The sequence below is a fragment of the Trachemys scripta genome, chromosome 3 (assembly GCF_013100865.1).
Source record: "Trachemys scripta elegans isolate TJP31775 chromosome 3, CAS_Tse_1.0, whole genome shotgun sequence".
Lineage (NCBI taxonomy): Eukaryota > Metazoa > Chordata > Testudines > Emydidae > Trachemys > Trachemys scripta.
Genome location: NC_048300.1, coordinates 22,151,443 through 22,172,122, shown reverse-complemented (window position 1 = coordinate 22,172,122; position 20,680 = coordinate 22,151,443). Strand labels below are relative to the sequence as shown.

The window sequence follows — 20,680 nt, the reverse complement described above, 5'->3', positions numbered from 1 at the left end:
AAAACTGAGCTAAAGTTCTTATGGACACTGAAAAATATCTGTTATGAAGGCATTTTTGGAATACACTCCGCTGACTCCTTAGTTCATCATGTATGGAATAAAGGAGTCGGCTAATGCAGTCTGACCCTGAGGGACACATATGTAATGGAGCCACTTTGACAGAAATTCAAGCATCTAGTGAGGCCTGGAACTCAATTTATTTGCCCTGAATGCATACACAGCATCATGCACATAACCAAAAAAAAAAAAAAAAAAGCATCCTTGCAAACAAAATCTCTAGTTCGTTATGATAATTAGCACAATTATCTTGATTTGCTCACTTTATCTGTATTTTCCCCAAGGCTTGTCCATTTTATTTGCCTCCCCACCCCATTTCCTTAACAGAGCATTCAGCCCAGAGCGAGATTCACTGGGAATGGTAGACACCAACAATACTTCAGGCATCCCATCAGTGGAACCCTGCAAGCTGAGCACTGTGTAGTGCAATGTCACAGTTAAATGTCACATAAATACTCCTTTTCCTCCCTCCTACTAAAGGGCTGGGTCTTTCTTTCTGAAAGGTTAGGTATTCACCTGGTTAGTGGAGAACCAGAACTTTGCTGCCTACAGAATTAAGGCCTATGGCACTAGAACTGTATTGTGAGTCTCAAGGCCAGTAAGTCCCATGAACCTAATCCTTTGTGAGATGCTGAACTTCTCCCTTGGATGTGGCTTTCTCTTTGTTTTCTAAGCTGAAATTCAGTTTTCAATTTGTTCACACACTCCTTAATTGTACATTCTGCAGGAAAGGTGTTTTGACATTTGGTATAAGTGGGACTGTGTACCATTTTTGTATTATGGCTTCACCATTAGCTTGTGCACATTTTGAACTGCATATCCCAGCCATTTCTGGAAAACTGGATCAGAATGGGTCTATAATAACTCTCTCATGTGCACTCTTCTATCGCTTAAACCTGCCACTTTCAATGGCTTTGTTTGTTTGTTTGTTTTTATGCTGGGTTAAGTTAATTTGAGATTGGAACTCTAAGATGTTTACATGTCGTGAATTTAAAGATGAACTTTCATGTTCAGTCTAAAGAGAAATGAAAACACAATATTCAAATAGATTTTCATATACTTTCAAGTATTCATTCCTAGGTCTTTTTCAGACATGATCATTGTTATCTACAGTACTTGTGCATTAAAGGTCTCTTTTCAGTCCTCCTGCTCATTAATACAAATCAACCACAGTTCTTTGGTTGTGACATCATAACTATTCTCACAACAACAGATAATAATGTTACAAACAGAGGACTGTGACCCTGTAGTTTAACATGCTAGGGAAGAGGTTGTGAGGATGAGATCTACTATTTATAACATTCTTTTCTTCTATAATTAGCCACTGTGGAAAGGATAACGGCCAATGAAAGCTAAACTGACTTATGTTTAAATAATATGTTTTCAAAGTGTCACTGAGCATGAAAGTTCATCTTTGAGCCAATTAAGTAATTCCAACTACAACTCGACTCCTTATATAATTGTTCTACTTTGTGATGCTTGAGCTCTAATAGGCATATCTTTTTGCAATTGTACTATGTTGCTTGACCATTTCCAAACACATCTTTATTGGTAAATAAACAAAGGTTCTTTATTGACCTATGATTTATGAAGCTGAGCTGCAAGAATTTATTAGAGAATTGTGTTTAAATTAATGCAGGGTCCTCCCCAAGAATTAATTCCTACAATGCATTCCATTTATTGCATATGCCTAGGCCAAGTCAGCTAAGTACATCAACAAAACTTTTCCTTGTCTGGCATAAAGATTTTCTGCTAAAGGTTTTGTTGATTGTGCACATATAGGATCATTTTTTTCTTTGAGAATTAATATTGGTTGTCTTTAGAACTACAACAGTATTCAGTCTATCTATAAGTCATACACACACACACACACACACACACACACACACACACACACACACACATACAGAAAAGTTATTCCATTGCTGGGTATTTAACCCATGTGGTAACTTTTTTGATTGAAAAAGATAATATTATGTACAAAACCAATTATTCTAATTATTCTAGACATATAAATAAATGAATCTAGGCTTTATAAATATAGTCTTACTTCTCAGACAGGTGGTAACTGCTTTTCAAATTTAGTGTGTGTGTAAAGAGAGAGAGACAAACTGTGTGTATATACATACATACTGAATGTGTATATGCATGTACATATGTAATATATATAATAATTCATATTCCCGTAAACTTGGTAGACACTCCTTTCTTAGTCATACAGCCCACACCATGAAAGTCCCCTAACAAACAGGATTAAAATTCACTCCTTTCAACCATCCCAGGCATTTATTCCTTCCTTTTCATTGAGCTACATTTGTCTGATTTAACAAGATAAGATTTGAGTGCTGATGCAGCCCGTTGTTAATGTAGCAGCCGCATCCACCATACCATCGACACTCTGCATCAGAGGGATGCATAAATCAGGTATTCAAAAAAAAATTAGATATGCAGCACACCAGTTTTATAGTCCCAGCCTCAGAAATTGAAATGGCCCAGATTAATGTATTATATCTTACACACTGTCCGAGTGAATCAACTTTAATATATTGAACAGATTCGCAGAACAAGACTTTGTTATCTAAGGAGCACTCGGAAGAAGGAATTGACCTGAGGATTTGATTTGGTTCAGGTAGTTCATGTTGTACAGCAGCATTTGAATAGTTTCACATAAAAATAAAATTTGTATTAGAAATATTTCACATCATTCTGAGCTTGTTCATACTGGAGCTTTGCAGTTGGCAATATTATAGAAACAATGTCCATCCGAGAGATGATTTTAACCTTTGCTTCAGACATGTCAAAACAATATAATGTAATTGTAATGCAAAGTGCTGTTTCATACCAAGGGAGTTTGTACAGATTGACTTTAACTAGTTTAGGTTTATACTGAAAATGAAATGCCCATTGAATTTCATACACAATAGAGCCACCACCATTTACACTATTCCGTTCACAGAACATATGTTGTGTCTGAAGCCATGCAGTGAAATGGTTTTTTTTGTACTCTGTTGCCAATCCAAAAAGGGACCTCTACCTGTGTGATCAAGGACAGAAGCACATTAAAATGGTGAGCTCTCCCCCTCCTTTTAGGGTTGGGATTGGCAATCAATGCCATGGCTAGAGCAGGGATTATGTGGGCATTTACCTACTGGCAAATAGAACAATAGCCTAATTGAGTGAGATGGAAGTGGGACAAGGCAGCAGAGAGCTGTTTGCTGAGAAGATGTGAAGCATTTCTGAGGCACAGTTTGCTCTGCTTTTTCCTTTGCTCTGATTCTTCTAGCTACAGTATAATCTACTAGTGATGGAAAACAGAAAGAACATGCCCATATCCGTAGGCAGGTGTTTCCATAGCTCTTCCTGCTAGTTAAGGTCTCATATCAATGCCACTTTAGAGTGGGTTACTGGCAGGGCTGGATTTAGGGGCAGGTGACCCAGGTGACTGCCTGGTATGCCAGGCTTGGGGAGCTGCTTTTGTTGTTAGCAACAAAAGGGAAAACAAACAATGGTGAGAACATGAAGGAAAGAAACAGTGGCATCCTTGTGCTGATTCCAAGAGTTTTCTTCATGCCTTGTGGCTGCCATTCCCTCAACCAGGTTCTGTCAGATGTAGCGTCATCTTCTTTAGACTCCGTATCTCTCTTTGGAGTACTGCAAAGGATATACGTCCTGTTTTCAGCATCAACTACAAGGTGGAAGATTCTCACGGACAATGTTACTAATCTGACCATGAAGCCACTAAGTGACACTTGCTGGGAGAGCCGCATTGACAGTGTAAGTCCAGTGAGGAACCAAGTGACTGAGGTTTACAACGCTCTGGTGGAACTGGCGCAATCGAGTAAAACCAAGGCCGGAATCTGACATGAGGTGAAAATCCTGGCAAACCAGATCACTGGCTTAAAATTTCTGGTCTCAATTGTGTTTTGGCACAATATCCTGTTCCAAGTAAATGTTGTGAGCAAGGCATTACAAACACAGTCAGTGGATATTGCAACTGCTACTACTTTGATGAGAAGCTGCCTTGATTTCGTTGTGACCTACAAAGACAATGGGTTTGAAGGTGCCATCATTGCTGCCAGAGAAATGGCAGAAAACTTAAGAGTTGAGTCTACCTTCAAGGAAACTCATATTCATTTGAAGAAGAGACAGTTTGGTTACACAGGCAGAGATGAGGTGACGGGAAGCTTGGAAGAAAAATTGCTCACTCAAAGAAAGGTTTGGAAAGGTTTGGACAAATGAAGCACCAAGAAAAGACCTGGAGTTTTTTGTATGACTTTTGTAAGCTGATGGCAGACAGGAAAACACTCTTGAATGATTGTATGGACCATCACCAGACGCTGACACATGGGAAATATTTGGATGTCAATGATAAAGACCTCTATGTTGAATTGGACAACATTCGTCACATTTTGCCACACTGGAAGCACTCTCCACTCCAAGTTCTCCAATTCATGATGCAGAGTTGAAGGACACTTTTCCTAGTGTATAGATAGTTTTGAGGATTCTGCTCACACTGACAGTCACAGTCACGAGTGGTGAGCGCAGCTTTTCGAAGCTCAGGCTCATTAAAACATATCTTCTATTGATGATGGCCAATGAGAGACTGACATCGGTTGTTATTTTATTGCTTGATAATGCCATCAGACAATCTTCGGATCTCTCTGAAGCATGATTCAGTTTGTGAGGGCAAAGGCTAGAAAAGTAACCTTTTGAACTAAAGGACTAGGGTTAACATTCTAAGGTTGTCACCTACTGTAACACTATTTAATACTGGTCCACCCAATGTTGGTGCACAGTTCAATTTCTTAATGTTAGTACATTTCAGTTATTCTTAACATTAAAAAGTTTCTATAAGCTTAGAGGAAACAATTTTTTATTTGTTTATATATGGCATGAATAAATACAGATTTACAGATCTTAGCATGCACATTTATCATCTTATGAGACAGGGATAAATCATGCATGGAAATGGTGGAATTTGCTACAAATGCAATAAAAAATAAGGGGGGGGGCATCGAAGTTGCTCCTCACTTGGGGTGCCATTTGGTCTAGGGCCAGCCCTGGTTACTGGACGTTGTGCTCGAAGAGAAAGGTAAACCAGCTATTTGAATTCACCCCAATTCATTCTCAATCCATGCTTCGGGAGTGTCCATGCAATGGGAAATGATAGCTTAACTCTTTTTCACACTTTTATTAAGGAGTAATTGTAAAGTGCTTGCACCAGTAATTTTGCTCTGTTAATTAGCATTGAAGAAGAACTCAAAACTGGAGTCATGAAAAAGTGTATTTGGTTCTAAGGGCCAGATTTTTAAAGATATGTAGGCACCTAAAAATGTAGATAGGAGCCTAGTGGGATTTTAAAAGCATCTAGACACCTAACTCCCTGTTAAGTCAATGGGAGTTAGGCACCTAGGAGCTTCTGAAATTCCTACTGTTGGAATCTGGCCCTAAGGGGATAGATGTTTTAAGCAGGAACTTTTGGAGCAGGGTCTTTATTTTTAGTGTTGAAAGAACAGATAAGGATAGCTTGTGTTGAAGTCTAACACAGCCATGCAGTGGCTAAGGGGAGTAAGACCTCTTCCGCCTCCGGACAGCTATGCTAGACTTAAGCCGATCATGGGTCCAGGTAAGTGAGATGGGGAGAGTACAGTGCGCTGTCCCAGTGTTCCCCTCAACTCAACAAAATGGTCAGGCAAGGGAGGAGCCAAGGCTTTGAAGTCCCTATGTGCTGGCCAATGCATCTGGCTGGACATGGGACAGAGTCCATACCAAGGCAAGAGCAGAGTATTGGAGAAACTGAGCTTCAGCGGGGTGTGTCTGAGGCACAATGCCTCCTGGGGCAGAGCAACTTACTCAGTACTTTTAGCTTTGGGCTCTACCAAAAGGTACAATCTAGCCCTTACTGGTATGACAGTGTTGAAAACGTGCAATGATTTAACTCTCATCTTCATTTTATTAGATACATTATACACTAAACTACATGGTTTTGTTTTTTAAATATTTTTCAATAGCAAAAATATAACTTATATTAATGTAAGGGACAAATACATTGGACCATGCATGTTATTTTTTAACATAAATGTAACATAGCAACAAATTAGATATCTAATATTTTTCAACATCTGAAGCCACTTTGCATGAATTACTGTTCCTCTCTTCATTGGGTCCGATCAAATATTATAGATCTATACTGAATAGAGGGAAAGACATTATTATCAAATCAATGTCTATTGTATGTATCCCATAAGGAAGAGTCTTCAGGAAAACCATAGCATTCATGCAACCTCAAATTCAGCGAATTCACATTCTGTTGTATATTTAATATATAATCAACATAAATGACTGTCTTTTTGTGCTGTGCTTGTACTGCATGTAGTACAATAGGGTCCTGGTCAATGACTTGGATCTTAGGCACTTTAGTAATACAAATAATAAATAATAATTACCTTAAATACATGTACGAATACTAAATTTAAATGTTTTAAATTAGGCTTAAATTAGTAGGTACTCGTACATAGTTTCTGAGTGAGTGGATCTACTCCATTCCAATTCTCTGTTAAGACCCCAATTCAGTAAACTATCCCTATTCAGCAAAGCCCTTAAACATGTGTTTAGGTCCTTTGCTGAATACAGATGGATTAAGCACACGTTTAAGTGCTTTGTTGAATCAGGGTCTAAGTCATCTCAGCTTTGGGTATTTTTTCTTCCTTTGCAACGAATACCTCACAATGAAATACTCATGTTCGTTTTTGATTTCTCGTAATGCATGTTACTTTTACTGTTACTTTTTTTCTCCCAAAAGAATAAGTTATCAATTATTCAGAATAATAATAGAAACAATTATTCATCTGAGAGCCAAAGCATCTAATACTATTCACACCACTATTTAACTTCTCAAACAATCTGCTGAAGAACTGTTATTCCAATGCATTTAATGTAGCAGAGTCTGTATCTTCCATCTGTTCCATAAATTAAACCGTAGGTTGATCTATGAAGTTATTAGCATCAGTCAATGTTCCAAATAGATCTGTTTTGCCAACAGAGGAAATCCTAAATTTATCAGGAACAATAATGCACATTCCCATCTCGGTCAAAAAGTCCCATCTTCACATCCCCAAAGACTAGTATTTAGATATGTAGTCCAGATAGACTAGTATTTAGATATGTAGTCCAGATAGACTCTACCGCAGAAGTCAGATTTGGTGGGGATGTTGGTGGTTGTACTCTACTCATATGTAGCTACAAGAGTACCTGCATCTGTCTCCTAAAATGACCAGCAGAGAAATAGTTAACAGTACTGATAATTCATTTATCCTAGGTAAAGAGGTGCATCTCTTGATTGTTTCTAAATGTGACCAAGGAGCACAAAAAAGAGCTGTGCAGATTCAGTGCAGGTATCATGGGAAGCTTCTGCTGATAGGACTTCAGAGGGCCCAGAATCAACTTAGAGCTGCCCTGCTTGGTGAGTCACCTCAGGGAGATTAGTGGTTTACACACAGTCTGATCTCCTTGGATGGGGTGAATCTTCTTTAGGTACAGTAGCTTTTGCTAGCCAGCAGGGTGCAAACTGCTATAAGAAGCCTGTTTCCTGTTTCCTGTAGAAAAAAAAATGGGTTTGGTAGTTATTGAAAAGTTTGAGGAAAAAGGTGTGTCCTGGCAATGTGTTAGAAATGTTGGCAGGCTGAGGATTAGGTGAATTTCTGGCCATAGTGAATTCCAGAGGTGAAGGCCTGCAGCTGAGGCCTGCTGGCTCTGAGCTGGCTATTGAGACACAGCTGGATGAGTGATGGGTCAGAGAGAGCGAGAGGTGGTCCTTGAGGTAGCAGAACAACCAGCCTTTTGGTGCCTTGTTCACCTGGCAGTTTACCGGATGACAATGCAGAGAAGAGGTGAAATATGCTCTTGTTGGTGAGTTTTGCTTAGAAGATGGGTAGCCTCCTTCCACAAAAAATGAAATATCTGCCTGACCTCCTCCTTTACTTCCAGTTTCAGAGCATTGCAACCATTAAGACTTAGAGTAACACAGAGATGGATGCATTAAAATGGAAAGGGGGGAACCCCTTGGCAATTCAAAGATAGAATTGTTTTGCTGTTGGCCAGTTTTGCTATCTGAGATGCCAGCAGCAGAGAGGTAGCATGTGTGAGATTTTGAGACTGTGGACACTTTGACAATGGGCAGACTGGTGCCCTCAGATAAAGGAGGAGTTTTAGATATCACCAGTTCCTCAGATGTTTTCTTTTGACAATAAGCATCACTACCCACTTGCGTGGATTGAATTTAAGCCATACAGTTCTCATACAAGTCCCTGTCTCTGTTTGGTATATGGACAGCAAAGACATTTCTCAAAGTCTAAGGAAAATAATTTACAATGATACATATCACCTGGTGGCGTCACTTACAATATACATTGAACATGAAGGGTGACAAGATTGATCCCTGTTGCACCCCACATCTGAGACACCTTAGGGAAGAAGAGCAGTTGTCCATCACTGTAGTCTAAGAACTCTCCAACAGGATTGCACAGAAGCACTCTCAGGTGGTCTCTTCACCTACCACCTTTCCAAAGAAATCACATTATGTGATTATAAAAGTCCTTCCCATATTAGGACTCTAAAGTCATTAGGGCTGAACTAGTGCTTGGTGCAGACCCTGGATTGAGGCTTTAATTCCTCATCCAAGCACTAATCCAGCTCCCTGGCTGCTGCTGCCGATAAAGAGGTTCCCTAAAGATTACTTTGACTCTCAAAGCTGCTTTCCCTGGGTCCTTCCTTACTGATCCCCCTTTTAAAGGTCAGAGACTCCTTGTGCAAGGCCATTTCTGGTCTCTCATTTCCCAGGTTGGATGCCCAGAATCACCCTCTCTTCCCTTAGTGCTGGAAAGCGGCCTGTCTTTCTTTCTCATGCCTCCTGTTGACACAGGATGGCGCTCCTAAACTTCTACTCCTCAAGCAATCTGATTAACCAAGAGGGAAGGATTCAGCTATCTGTCTAAACATCCTGTAACCATTTCAAAAGTTGAAGAACCAGTTGGACAAGAAGTTATGGCCCTTTCAGTGTTCATTACTTTACCATTTAGGAAGGATAGACTCATAGATCTGTAGGACTAGAAGGGAGCTCAAGAGGTCATCTAGTCCAGTCCCCTGCACTCATGGCAGGACTAATCCATGACAGGTCTAATCTTTTCTTTAAAATCTCCAATGATGGAGATCCCACAGCATTCCTAGGCAATTTATTCCAGTGCTTAACTACCCTGACAGTTAGGAAGTTTTTCCTAATATCCAACCTAAACCTCCCTTGCTACAATTTATGCCCACTGCTTCTTGTTCTACCTTCAGAGGCTAAGGAGAACGATTTTTCTTCCTCTTCCTTGTAACAACCTTTTATATACTTGAAAACTGTTATCATGTGCCCCCTCAGTTGTCTCTTCTCCAGACTAAACAAATCCATTTTTTCCAATCTTTCCTCATAGGTCATGTTTTCTAGACCTTTAATCATTTTTGTTGCTCATCTCTGGATTTTCTCCAATTTGTCTACATTTTTCCTGAAATGTGGTGCCCAGAACTGGACACAATACTCCAGCTGAGGTCTAATCAGCGCAGAGTAGAGTGAAAGAATTACTTCTCGTGTCTTGCTTACAACACTACTGCTAATATATCCCAGAATGATGTTTGCTTTTTTTGCAACAGTGTTACACTGTTGACTCATATTTAGCTTGTGATCCACTATGACCGCCAGAGCCCTTTTGGCAGTACTCCTTCCTAGGCAGTCATTTCCCATTTTGTATGAGTTCAAATGGTTGTTCCTTCCTAATTGGAGTACTTTATCTTTGTCCTTATTGAATTTATTCCTATTTACTTCAGACCATTTCTCCAGTTTGTCCAGATCATTTTAAATTGTAATCCTATCCTCCAAAGCATTTGCAACCCCTCGGCAACCTTTGGCACGTGACCTGTCAGGGAAATCTGCTGGCAGGCCGGGACAGTTTGTATACCTGCAGTGTCTGCAGGTTCAGCCGATCGCAGCTCCCACTGGCCGTGGTTCACCGTTCCAGGCCAATGGGGGCTGCAGAAAGTGGTGTGGGCTGAGGGACGTGCTGACCGCCGCTTCCCACAGCCCCCATTGGCCTGGAACGGTGAACTTCAGACAGTGGGAGCTGCGATTGGTTGAACCTGTGGATGCTGCAGGTAAACAAACCATCCCAGCCTGCCAGCGGATTTCCCTGATGGGCCGTGTGCCAAAGGTTGCCGATCCCTGATCTAAATAATTGATGAAGATATTGAACAGAACCAGATCCAGAACGAATCCCCGTGGGACCTCACTTGATAAGCCCTTCCAGCTTGACTGTGAACCACTGACAACTACTCTCTGGGAACAGTTTTTCAACCAGTTATGCACCCAACTTATAGTAGCTCCATGTAAATTGAATTTCTCTGGTTTGTTTATGAGAAGATCACATGAGACAGTATCAAAAGCCTTACTAAAGTTAAGATAAACCACATCTACCACTTCCCCTTCATCTACAAGGCTTGTTACCCTGTCAAAGAAAGCTATCAGGTTGCTTTGGCACAATTTGTTCTTGACAAATCCATGCTGATGATTACTTATTATCTTCTAGGTGTTTCCACATTGATTGCTTAATTATTGGCTCCATTATCTTTGTGGGCACTGAAGTTAAGCTGACTGGTCTGTAATTCCCCAGGTTATCCTTATTTCCCTTTTTATAGATTGGCATTATATTTGGCCTTTTCCAGTCCTCTGGAATCTCTCCCATCTTCCATGTTTTTTCGAAGATAATCGCTAATGGCTCAGATATCTCCTCAGTCAGCTCCTTGAGTATTCTAGGATTAATTTAATGAAGATATCTGACTTGTCTAATTAATTTTTAAGTGTTCTTTCCCTATTTCAGCCTCTGATCCTATCTTATTTGTACTGGCATTCACTATGTTAGACATCCAATCGTTACTAACCTGTTTAGTGAAAATTGAAACAAAAAAGTCATTTAGCACTTCTGCCATTTCCACATTTTCTATCATTGTTTCCCGCCCCACTAAGTAATAGGCATACCCTGTAGAATGTTTTTGTATAATGTTTTCTTGTTATCCTGTCTTGTTATCCTTTATGTCTATAGCTAGTTTAATCTAGTTTAATCTCATTTTGTGCCTTAGCCTTTCTAATTTTGTCTCTACATACTTGTGTTATTTGTTTGTATTCATCCTTTGTAATTTGACCTACTTTTCACTTTTTGTAGGACTCTTTTTTGAGTTTCAGACCATTGAAGATCTTCTGGTTAAGCCAGGATGGTATCTTGCCATACTTCCTATCTTTCCTATGTAGTGGAATAGTTTGCTCTTGTGCCTTTAATAATGTGTCTTTGAAATATTCCCAACTCTCTTGAACTCTTTTTCCCCTTAGACTTGCTTCCCATGGAATCTTACCTTCCAACCCACTGAGTTTGCTAAAGTCTGCCTTCTTGAAATCCATTGTCTTTATTGTGCTGTTTTCCCTCCTACCAAACCTTAGAATCATGAATTGTACCATTTCATGATCACTTTCACCCAAGCTGCCTTCCACTTTCAAATTCTCAACCAGTTCCTCCTTATTTGTCAAAATCAAATCTAGAACAGCCTCTCCCCTAGTAACTTCCTCCACCTTCTGAAATAAAAAATGCCTCCAATACATTCCAAGAACTTGTTGCATAATCTGTGCCCTGTTGTGTTATTTTCCCAACAGATGTCTGAGTAGTTGAAGTCCCCCATCACCACCAAGTCTTGTGCAAAAATCTACTTGTAGAGTAAATGGTGAAAGGAAAGGTCTTTGCACATCCACCTCTTGGACTCAAGCAACAGAAATAAAAGGGAATAGACAGTTGACAGAGAAAGTGGAGGCACAGAAACTAAGTATATTTACAGAGAAGTCAAGAAATCAGTTCAGCTGGTCAAAATTAAACCACCAGTTTCAGAATTCAAGTATCAGGGGGTAGCCGTGTTAGTCTGTATCTACAAAAACAACAAGGAGTCTGGTGGCACCTTAAAGACTAACAGATTTATTTGGGCATAAGCTTTCGTGGGTAAAAACCTCACTTCTTCGGATGCATAGAGTGAAAGTTACAGATGCAGGCATTATATACTGACACATGGAGAGCAGGGAGTTACTTCGCAAGTGGAGAACCAGTGTTGACAGGGCCAATTCAATCAGGGTGGATGTAGTCCACTCCCAATAATAGATGAGGAGGTGTCAATTCCAGGAGAGGAAAAGCTGCTTCTGTAATGAGCCAGCCTCTCCCAGTCCCTATTCAAGACCAGATTAATGGTGTTGAATTTGCAAATGAATTTTAGTTCTGCTGTTTCTCTTTGAAGTCTGTTTCTGAAGTTTTTGTGTTCAATGATAGTGACTTTTAAATCTGTAATAGAATGACCAGGGAGATTGAAGTGTTCACTTACAGGCTTATGTATGTTACCATTCCTGATGTCTGATTTATGTCCATTTATTCTTTTGCAGAGGGACTGTCCGGTTTGGCCAATGTACATGGCAGAGGGGAATTGCTGGCACATGATGGCATATATAACATTAGTGGATGTGCAGGTGAATGAGCCCTTGATGGTGTGGCTGTACACACCACACCACAGAAACACCAACCTAGGAACCAATCCCTGTAGCAAACCTCGTTGCCTACTCTGTCCCCATATCTACTCTGGCGACACCATCAGAGGATCCAACAACATCAGCCACACCATCAAGGGCTCATTCACCTGCACATATATGACAATGTCAAGAATTTTATAATATAGATTCAATTATTATCCCTCTCTCCCTCCATCCATCAATATACCAAGTAAACTGCTTTATTTAGATTATTCTTGATTGTTCAGTAATACCATTCTTAATCTCAGTATGTCCTTATGCTAACCTATACTGAGAAAGATAGTAAATGTACATTTTAACTTTCTCTTAAACTTTACACTTTTTGTTTTGTAACTGGGAAGCTCTGGGCTGAATATTACCTTTGAGGGTTTGGTGGATAACTTATCTGCTATTGTAAGGTGATCTTTCCTCAATTTTCTGTTTTCTCTCATTTTTTAATACTCACTCTGAGCCACATTCCTCCATTTTGCCTTCTCTTTGGTTCCCTGACCCTTTCAGGGCTGTAAGTTCCTCTCCACAAAAGCAGTCACAGAACTGGCATGCTAGTGCATTTGCCTTGTATCGTGAGATTTTATTTGGGCATAATTCACTATATGAAATGTTCTGTTTTAAAACATATCCCCTTAATATTGCATTTTTGTGAGTGATGGCCTTAAAGGCAAACTGTAGTGAAGTTCCATACCTCTCCTATCTTTATAGTAGGGAAGGGCCAACCTCACAACAGTGACCACAAAACAATATAGGAGGACAAAATAAGGCTACATGGACCCAGATTGGGACTGGATTATTTTATTAAATGATTGCAGCAAACTAAATAGAAACTGGAGATAAGAATAGAACTCTTGAATGGAATTCCTAACCTCAAAGCTGGTTTGATTTATCCCCACCAATTCTCTTTCCCTTTCATTCCTTTTACACAGATTCATCAGTATTTAACCGCTCTTCCTATAGACAAACCCCAAACTTTCCTTCAACCAAATCTCATCCTATCAAGTCCTTTATAGCACCCCCTCTAGCAGAGATCATAAAATTCATCAAAGTAAAAAGAAAGAGAGAAATGTTGACTGTAGTGTTTGTATAATGTCAGACACCTGGTTCTGAATCTTTGCAGTGATTTTTGCAGTACTTTTCAAGGATAGCAATCTGGGATATGATTCAGCATTCTCAGAATGTTAATTGTATGTATCTAGAGTATTTTTGGTGAGCTTACCTGAACAGCAGGTGTCTCTTATATGCCTACTCTAAATATAGTGCTTTGCTAGCATGATACCTAGAAGGTAATCACTACAAATTTTTGGAGTGTTTCACACAGATTGGATAATGGCTTCTTACTGGGCTGCAGCACTTCGGTTTCAGATGTTGCAGTTACCAAAAGGACCACCAGAGAGCTTCTACTTTCACAACACAAGTGCTGGTGGTCAAAATTGCTTAGCAAGTGTACCTGTGTTGTTGCTGGCCCTTTCATCATTACCAACAGCACTGATAGGATGTCAGCAAGAGGAGATAGAGACTCAAATGCCATAGTGATGATCATGGTATAAGCACTAGATGATAGTTGGAAGAGTGACATCACATACTTTATAGACAGATCACTTATTGAGAAGAGTGCTCTCTCTCACATTCTATGCTCTCAGAAGTATGTATTTATATCGCTATATAGCTTGAAGATGTAAACTTGGCATTTCAGGGAAGTGGGCAAGATGAAACTTGACTTTTGTATAAACTAAAAAAGGAAGGAAAATGAAGAGAAAGAACCTAAGTAGTAGAAGAACTCATTTTGTTGGGGACCACAGTTCTCAGGGCTCATTGTAAATATGTGATATTATTACAGTAGGACATTAGTAGGCTTCTGTGTAAGATCAATGGGCTCCATAACATAACTCAGATATCACACCCCCTTGGTAAAGCTAGTTCAGAGGGGACCAGGGCATTCAGGAGTTGCAAAGAGAGCAGTAAACTCCTGTGCAATTTTCAGGAGTGTCTCTGAATAATGCATTTTCTACATTAAATCTCGCTCTTTTTGTTTTTTATAACATGCCACTCACCATTGTACATTATACAACATTTGAGTCCCTAATTGTGGTTGGTCATGCCTACTTAATGCCTGCTTTTGTTTTGTCAAATCTATGAATGCATACTTAGTTGCTATTCAAGGAAAAAATTAGGTGTTTGAGAGGAAAGAGGAATTGGGATTAGATAAACCTAACAGTTCCTTTTGACTACTAAATGCCTTTCTTCTCTCATTTGTGTGCCAAATAAAACTCCTGGTACATTTAACTTTAGCCATCACTTATCTTTTCTTGAGTTGAATAGTGACTATGCAATCCATGAACCATTTTCTGTTTCATTCAAGCTGTATAGTTGTAATGTTTGTGTCTGATGGAAGAGACACCATTGTGTAAAAGGCAGATATGGAATTAGCTTTTCCATTTGTTACCAATGAAACTGGAGCTGGAAAGATTTTTTTTTTCTCCTAGGGTTTAAGTTCAAGAAAAAGGGTGTGTGTGGGTTTTTGTTTTGTTTTTAATAAATGTGGGACCCTGGGCTGTGCTATTTCCTGCTTATTTGTGTGTGTGTGTGTGGTTTGTGTTCTTTCTTCAATGGATAGTCAATGAATGGCTGGGGTAAAGCTCAATTCTCCATTATTTAGGTGATTTTCTTTTTTGCAGGCCTATCCAGCACCACAATGTATCATGAATTGCTGCTGGCTTTCTTCGAAAATGGAGAATTTGCAAGCTGGAAAAGTTTTGGTGCTTATTCCCAGGCTTTGTAGTACACAGACTGTTGGCCTGTATTGTGGTAAAGGGATGGCTGACTCGTGGAATGTTAATTGATTTGAATATTTTCTCAATAAACATAGGTTTGCTTGCGTTCGTGATCAATGTCAATCTCATTGTTCTCTCTCTGGGATGCATGATTTGTGTTTTTACTAAGACATTAATAAATAACTTTCAGTTTCAGGGCCAGTGTTCATATAATAAACTTCACTGGTGGCTGGGGCCCAGAATAAGTGGTGGAACAAAGGCTGGAAATTACATACTTATCACCTCCTTGGAAAAAAAATTATTTGCATCCACACACAATCATTTCTGAACACCCAAAATAAAATCAATTGACAGCTGACCAATTTGGAGCTCTTTCCCCTTCCCCAGTAGCTTCTCTGCTGTGTCATAGTCCTACACCTGGTCTCCCTTACCCAGTCAGAAATGCCTATTAGAAATTAAGTACCAGTGTACAGTTGCAGTTGGCAGTGGTTGTATTTCAGGGCTTTACTGATTATCTTTTCTCCAGATGGACATGAATTTCCACAGAAGACATAGCCTAACAGAATGTATCATTTCTGATATTTTCTAATGAGGTGTGGTAGCTTAATTGAAAGCAATAGAGATATGTCAGTGAAAGTGCTCCATCTAAGAAAAATGTGGGATGTGAGCACAGGAACACAAACACCGTGTATAGAGGAGAACTTGTGATTGGAGTAGTTTGGTAAAGTGAACATTTAAAGCCTTCTTCATTTGCATGCTTTAGCACTCTGCTCCATGTTCTGATATTTTGATAGTAAATAAAGCTGCAGTAAACCTTCATAGAGATGTAACTCTAGATACATAGCCTTGTTTTAAATGTAAAAAGCAAAGATCTTAATGCCATTACCAAATGAACGTTTCAAACCTAAGAGTTCTTGTGCACAAACTTTAAAATATCATTAAAGGACGAAGAGGTACAAATGAATGTCCATAATCTAGAGGAGAGTAGTAATAATCAGCTTTTAATGGCAAAGCGTTAAGAATTTAAAATTTATGGCCAGAAAGTACCTTAGGAGAGTTTTCCTGCATGTGTTAATGACAAACCTACTGCACGTGAAAACTACAAAAGGACATTGCCTCTTTAACGGGGACTACTACTTGTGCTCCTTGGAGCTTTGCAGTATTAGTAAAGCAGCATGAAAGAGTTGATTTTCATTTTATGTTGTGCTTGTGAGGCATTAACATGATGTTCTAACACTTGTAAATGAATACAGCTCTTGCCTAATCTGTCATTTTAATGCCTTATAGATTTTATTTCACTCTGTGTTGTACCAGATTCTCAATAATAATAATCAACTGCTTTGTTGTTCTGTTGCAGAAATTAAATTTCTTTAGTGAGTGTGCAACTAATAAAAGATGTTGCTTGAGGAAACAAAAAATAAATATGATGAATCATAAAAGTTGTATGTAGGGGGTTGTTCATATATGAAAGACAATTACTGAACCAGTGGTAAATTCATCTGATTCTCATATTGCCAACAACTTAATAACTCCCTCAAACGGTTTAGCCATAGTAGCTCTGTATATAGAGATGTCTGTAATCATAAACCTGCTTTGCTGTGGACAGTGAACTGTATGCTGTTGGCATATCTATCTATCTATCTATCTATCTATCTATCTATCTATCTATCTATCTATCTATCTTAAAAATAAAAGTAACAAGTACTTTGGAAAATCATAATTGCATTTTCCAAACCTCAGAAAACTTTTCCACTCTTAATTCCTGTTCTGTCATAATCTATCTTGTGGTGAAGCACTACAGTCAGACGTGCAGGAAGCAGAGTATTTGAAGACTTCAAAGTGGAAAATAAACAGTGACCATCACTCAGAATGCAAGAATGCAACATTTTCAAAAGGTGTATGGCTGTCAAACCTACCAGACAAAGTAAATTTTACAGTAGTAAATTTTTACAAATCTCTGTAAATGGCCGCAACCTTTAAAAAGAGGAAGAGAAAATATAGGCTTTGGCTTACACCCAAAATAGTCAGTGAATCCAGAGACAAGGTCAAAATTCTGAGGTGCTATTCTCGGATATTGGTGGTTTTCCCCCACTGTTGGAAAAAAATGTTCAGTGTGAAATAAGTAATTTCACTCATATAGTAGGTGGGGTATGCACTAGGTTTCAGCATATTTAAAGACTCTATTTATCATATGGGCTCCAGTGCCAACCCACAACAGGCTAGTTTATGACCAAAAGGCTTGATTCTGTGCTGCCTTCATCTTGTGGAATCATTTACCCAAAATGAATGTAAAATGCAACCAGATCAAAGTAATGGCCTTTTACACCCCACCTTACACAATGTAAATGGCCACACAAGGTGAAAAGCAGTGCAGAATCAGATCCCAAGGTACTTTCTCACACCAATGTGAATTATAAGTAAATGGAGTTACACTAGTGTAAAATTAGTGTAAATGATGGGAGAATCAGACCCCAAGTGTCAGCCCAGAGTTTCCGCTGCTGCTCAGTATTTTTTTTTTTCTCTGGGTCAGGCCCAAACGTTTAAGCAAAGTTATAATGGTTTTACTGGCAAAATATATAAATGCCCTGTCATACCAGGAAAAGCCTGCCTTTGCATCTACAAAATGGGAAAATGCAAAGGTATGTTCCTGTTTGTGCACGTTTATCACTTTTGCTTGTGTGAGTGCTCGCTTTGCTTTACACAGCCGGCCTTTTGTAGGCTCAGGTCATGTGGTTCCATTTTTAGTTACACCTCTTGCATCCTGATTGAAAACTTGGCCCTTAATTTTACTTTCAGGCAATATGTATATGTTAATTTTCATTATTTTCCAAGGTAAATAAAAAAAGAAGAAAGTGAGTAAGAAAATGATAAGTTAATACTTTATAGAAATATGGGGAGCTTGAGACGTGTTTCAAAAGCGCTCACCATCCAGCATTTCCCACTGTTGGCATCTAAATGAATGGCCAGATTTTCAAAACAACTCAGCTTGTTCTCAATGGGAGCTGCTGGGAGATGAACACTTTTAAATATCTGGCCACATATTTGTGTATTAAATTGGGAGCTGAATTCTCTGAATATCTGGCCCCAGTTGTGGATGCTGAGTGCTTTTGAGAATTTGACCCAGATACCCTGTTTTTACGTGATATATTATAACAGCTTTTTGACTGTCAGTCATATAATCCCTAGACAAAGTACGGAACCATTTCAACATTGTTAATGTAGTTAGTGTTGTGTTTCTAACATGTCCACAGGTAAATAGTTACATCTAACTTTACAGTAATGGTGGGGGGTTTTTGTTTGTTTTGTTTTTTGTTTTTCCCCTGAGGAATTCCAACACTCACAGTTTGCCGCTGTTCAGGATTTTCTTATTGTGAATTTCATTGTGGGCCAGTTTGTCGAGTGATTTATATTTGGATGGGAATACTGAAAATGGAAAAATATTTTTCATTTCACTGCAGAATAGCACTGCATAAATGTACCTAGCCCTGTCTTTTAATGAAGAACAAGCACTACATGCCTCCCTACCTGCCAATGCACTAATTTAGGACAAAGGACCAGAATGAGGAACACATTGAAAATATTTGCGTAGAAAGCTTAAAATTATGTGGGATTTGTGTCTTTAGCACGGGCCACATTAGCTCTATAACCCTCAGTTTAGTGATTCAGCATTACATAGATATATAACTTAAGTAATAAAAGCTAGATAGCACCAAGTTTGTGGGGACTAGCTGGAGGTCTCACATGAGTCTCAAATGAGGCATATATCCTTATGAGAGGCAATGCAGTCTGGTCTAGTGGACAGAGCCTGGGCCTGGGAGCCAGGAACCCTCTGAGTTCTAATTTGAGTTGTGCCGATGACTTGCTGTGTGCCTTCCAGCAAGTCAGTTTTTCTCTCTCTGTCTCAATGTCTCCATTTGTAAAATGGGGATAGTAATACTTACCTACCCCACAGGGGTGTTGTGAGGATTAATTAGTTGTTGGTATAGCACTTTGAAAATGTAAGTAGCCATATAACTGCTAGGTATCGTCATTATAATGAGAAGCATGCAGCACCGTAAGAGAAGAAATATTCTCAAAATAGGTTATATAGGCCATTATGACCTCCTCCCCAAGAACAGCTTCTGGATTTATTTGAGGCATCACTAAGTATCAACATTTCAAATCTATATGTTGATACTTTGTTTTAACTGTTGGAATTTATTTCTCTGCCTCTTTTTTCTTAACTCATTGCAAACCCAGGTAAACATATGTAATGGTCCTGCTTGGATAAACACTTACTTTTATTATGTTTATGTTAAATATATAAGGATCATTAGGAGGCAAGGTGACATAGTCAGTTATTTTGATTGCCTCAAGGCACTTCACCACTGACACCTGGTTTTGAATTCCAATTGGAAATGACCCAAATTATTGTAAAAGTATGAAGTTCATGTACCAGAAGCCTGAATTCTGGTAGGTATTGAGAACTAGAATTACCAATGACAGTGAATTGCACGTAGGCAATCCTTTTTTAATTGCACTGCATAATTTAGAAATCAATGTAAAAAAGCAGGAGGGCTCATTAAAGTTACTACTACATACCAGAGGCTTACTGGTACTGATAACCAGAGCTCCACTAAGCTATCTTAGTGGCTCTGTTAGCTAAACTCTGTTGCTAGGAATGTGAAAATGCCCACCCAAAGAGTAGAAACTCTGCTTTTATACTCATTGTACAAAGTAGGACTCTCACCATTGTCATCGAAGTCACTGGGTCAGATCTGATTCTCTCTCTCTCGCTCGCTTTTTTTCTGTATGAAATGGAAAAAATGCTCTTCATCGGTTTCTGTTTGATAGTGTTTGCCAGACAAAGTAGAATTTTCACAGCACAACTTCTATAGCTCAAGAGACCTATTCACTCAGCATTTATTTTATATGCCTTTCATCCACCCTTTCTGGGTTTAAAAAAAAAACAAGGAATTTACCCACTCCGATTGAGCTTTGCACCAAAATTGTCTGTTTTTTTTTTGTAATGTTAATGAAATCCCAAATAGACATCCACAAAGGTCTTCAGCCACATAACATATAAAGTGAATATTGTGAGCTAACAAACAAAGGTGTTTGCCATACCAACAGGAAATGTATACTTCCTCTTAAATAAATGCAAGTTCTGATACAGATAATATTTGAGAGAGGTGTGATCTTGTGGTTTGAGCATAAATTTGAGAGCTAAAAACCA

The 20,680-nt window shown here is 39.0% G+C and overlaps 1 long non-coding RNA gene across 2 annotated transcripts in view; it reads left to right on the top strand.

The window, feature by feature from the left end:
- Positions 1–16,800, top strand: part of LOC117874307 — a 440,105-nt gene extending 423,305 nt beyond the window's left edge. For both annotated transcript variants that reach the window (XR_004644940.1, XR_004644941.1), the window contains one exon: positions 15,370–16,800. This is a non-coding gene — a long non-coding RNA (uncharacterized LOC117874307). The remainder of the gene's footprint in view (positions 1–15,369) is intronic.
- The last annotated feature ends 3,880 nt before the right edge of the window (positions 16,801–20,680 follow it).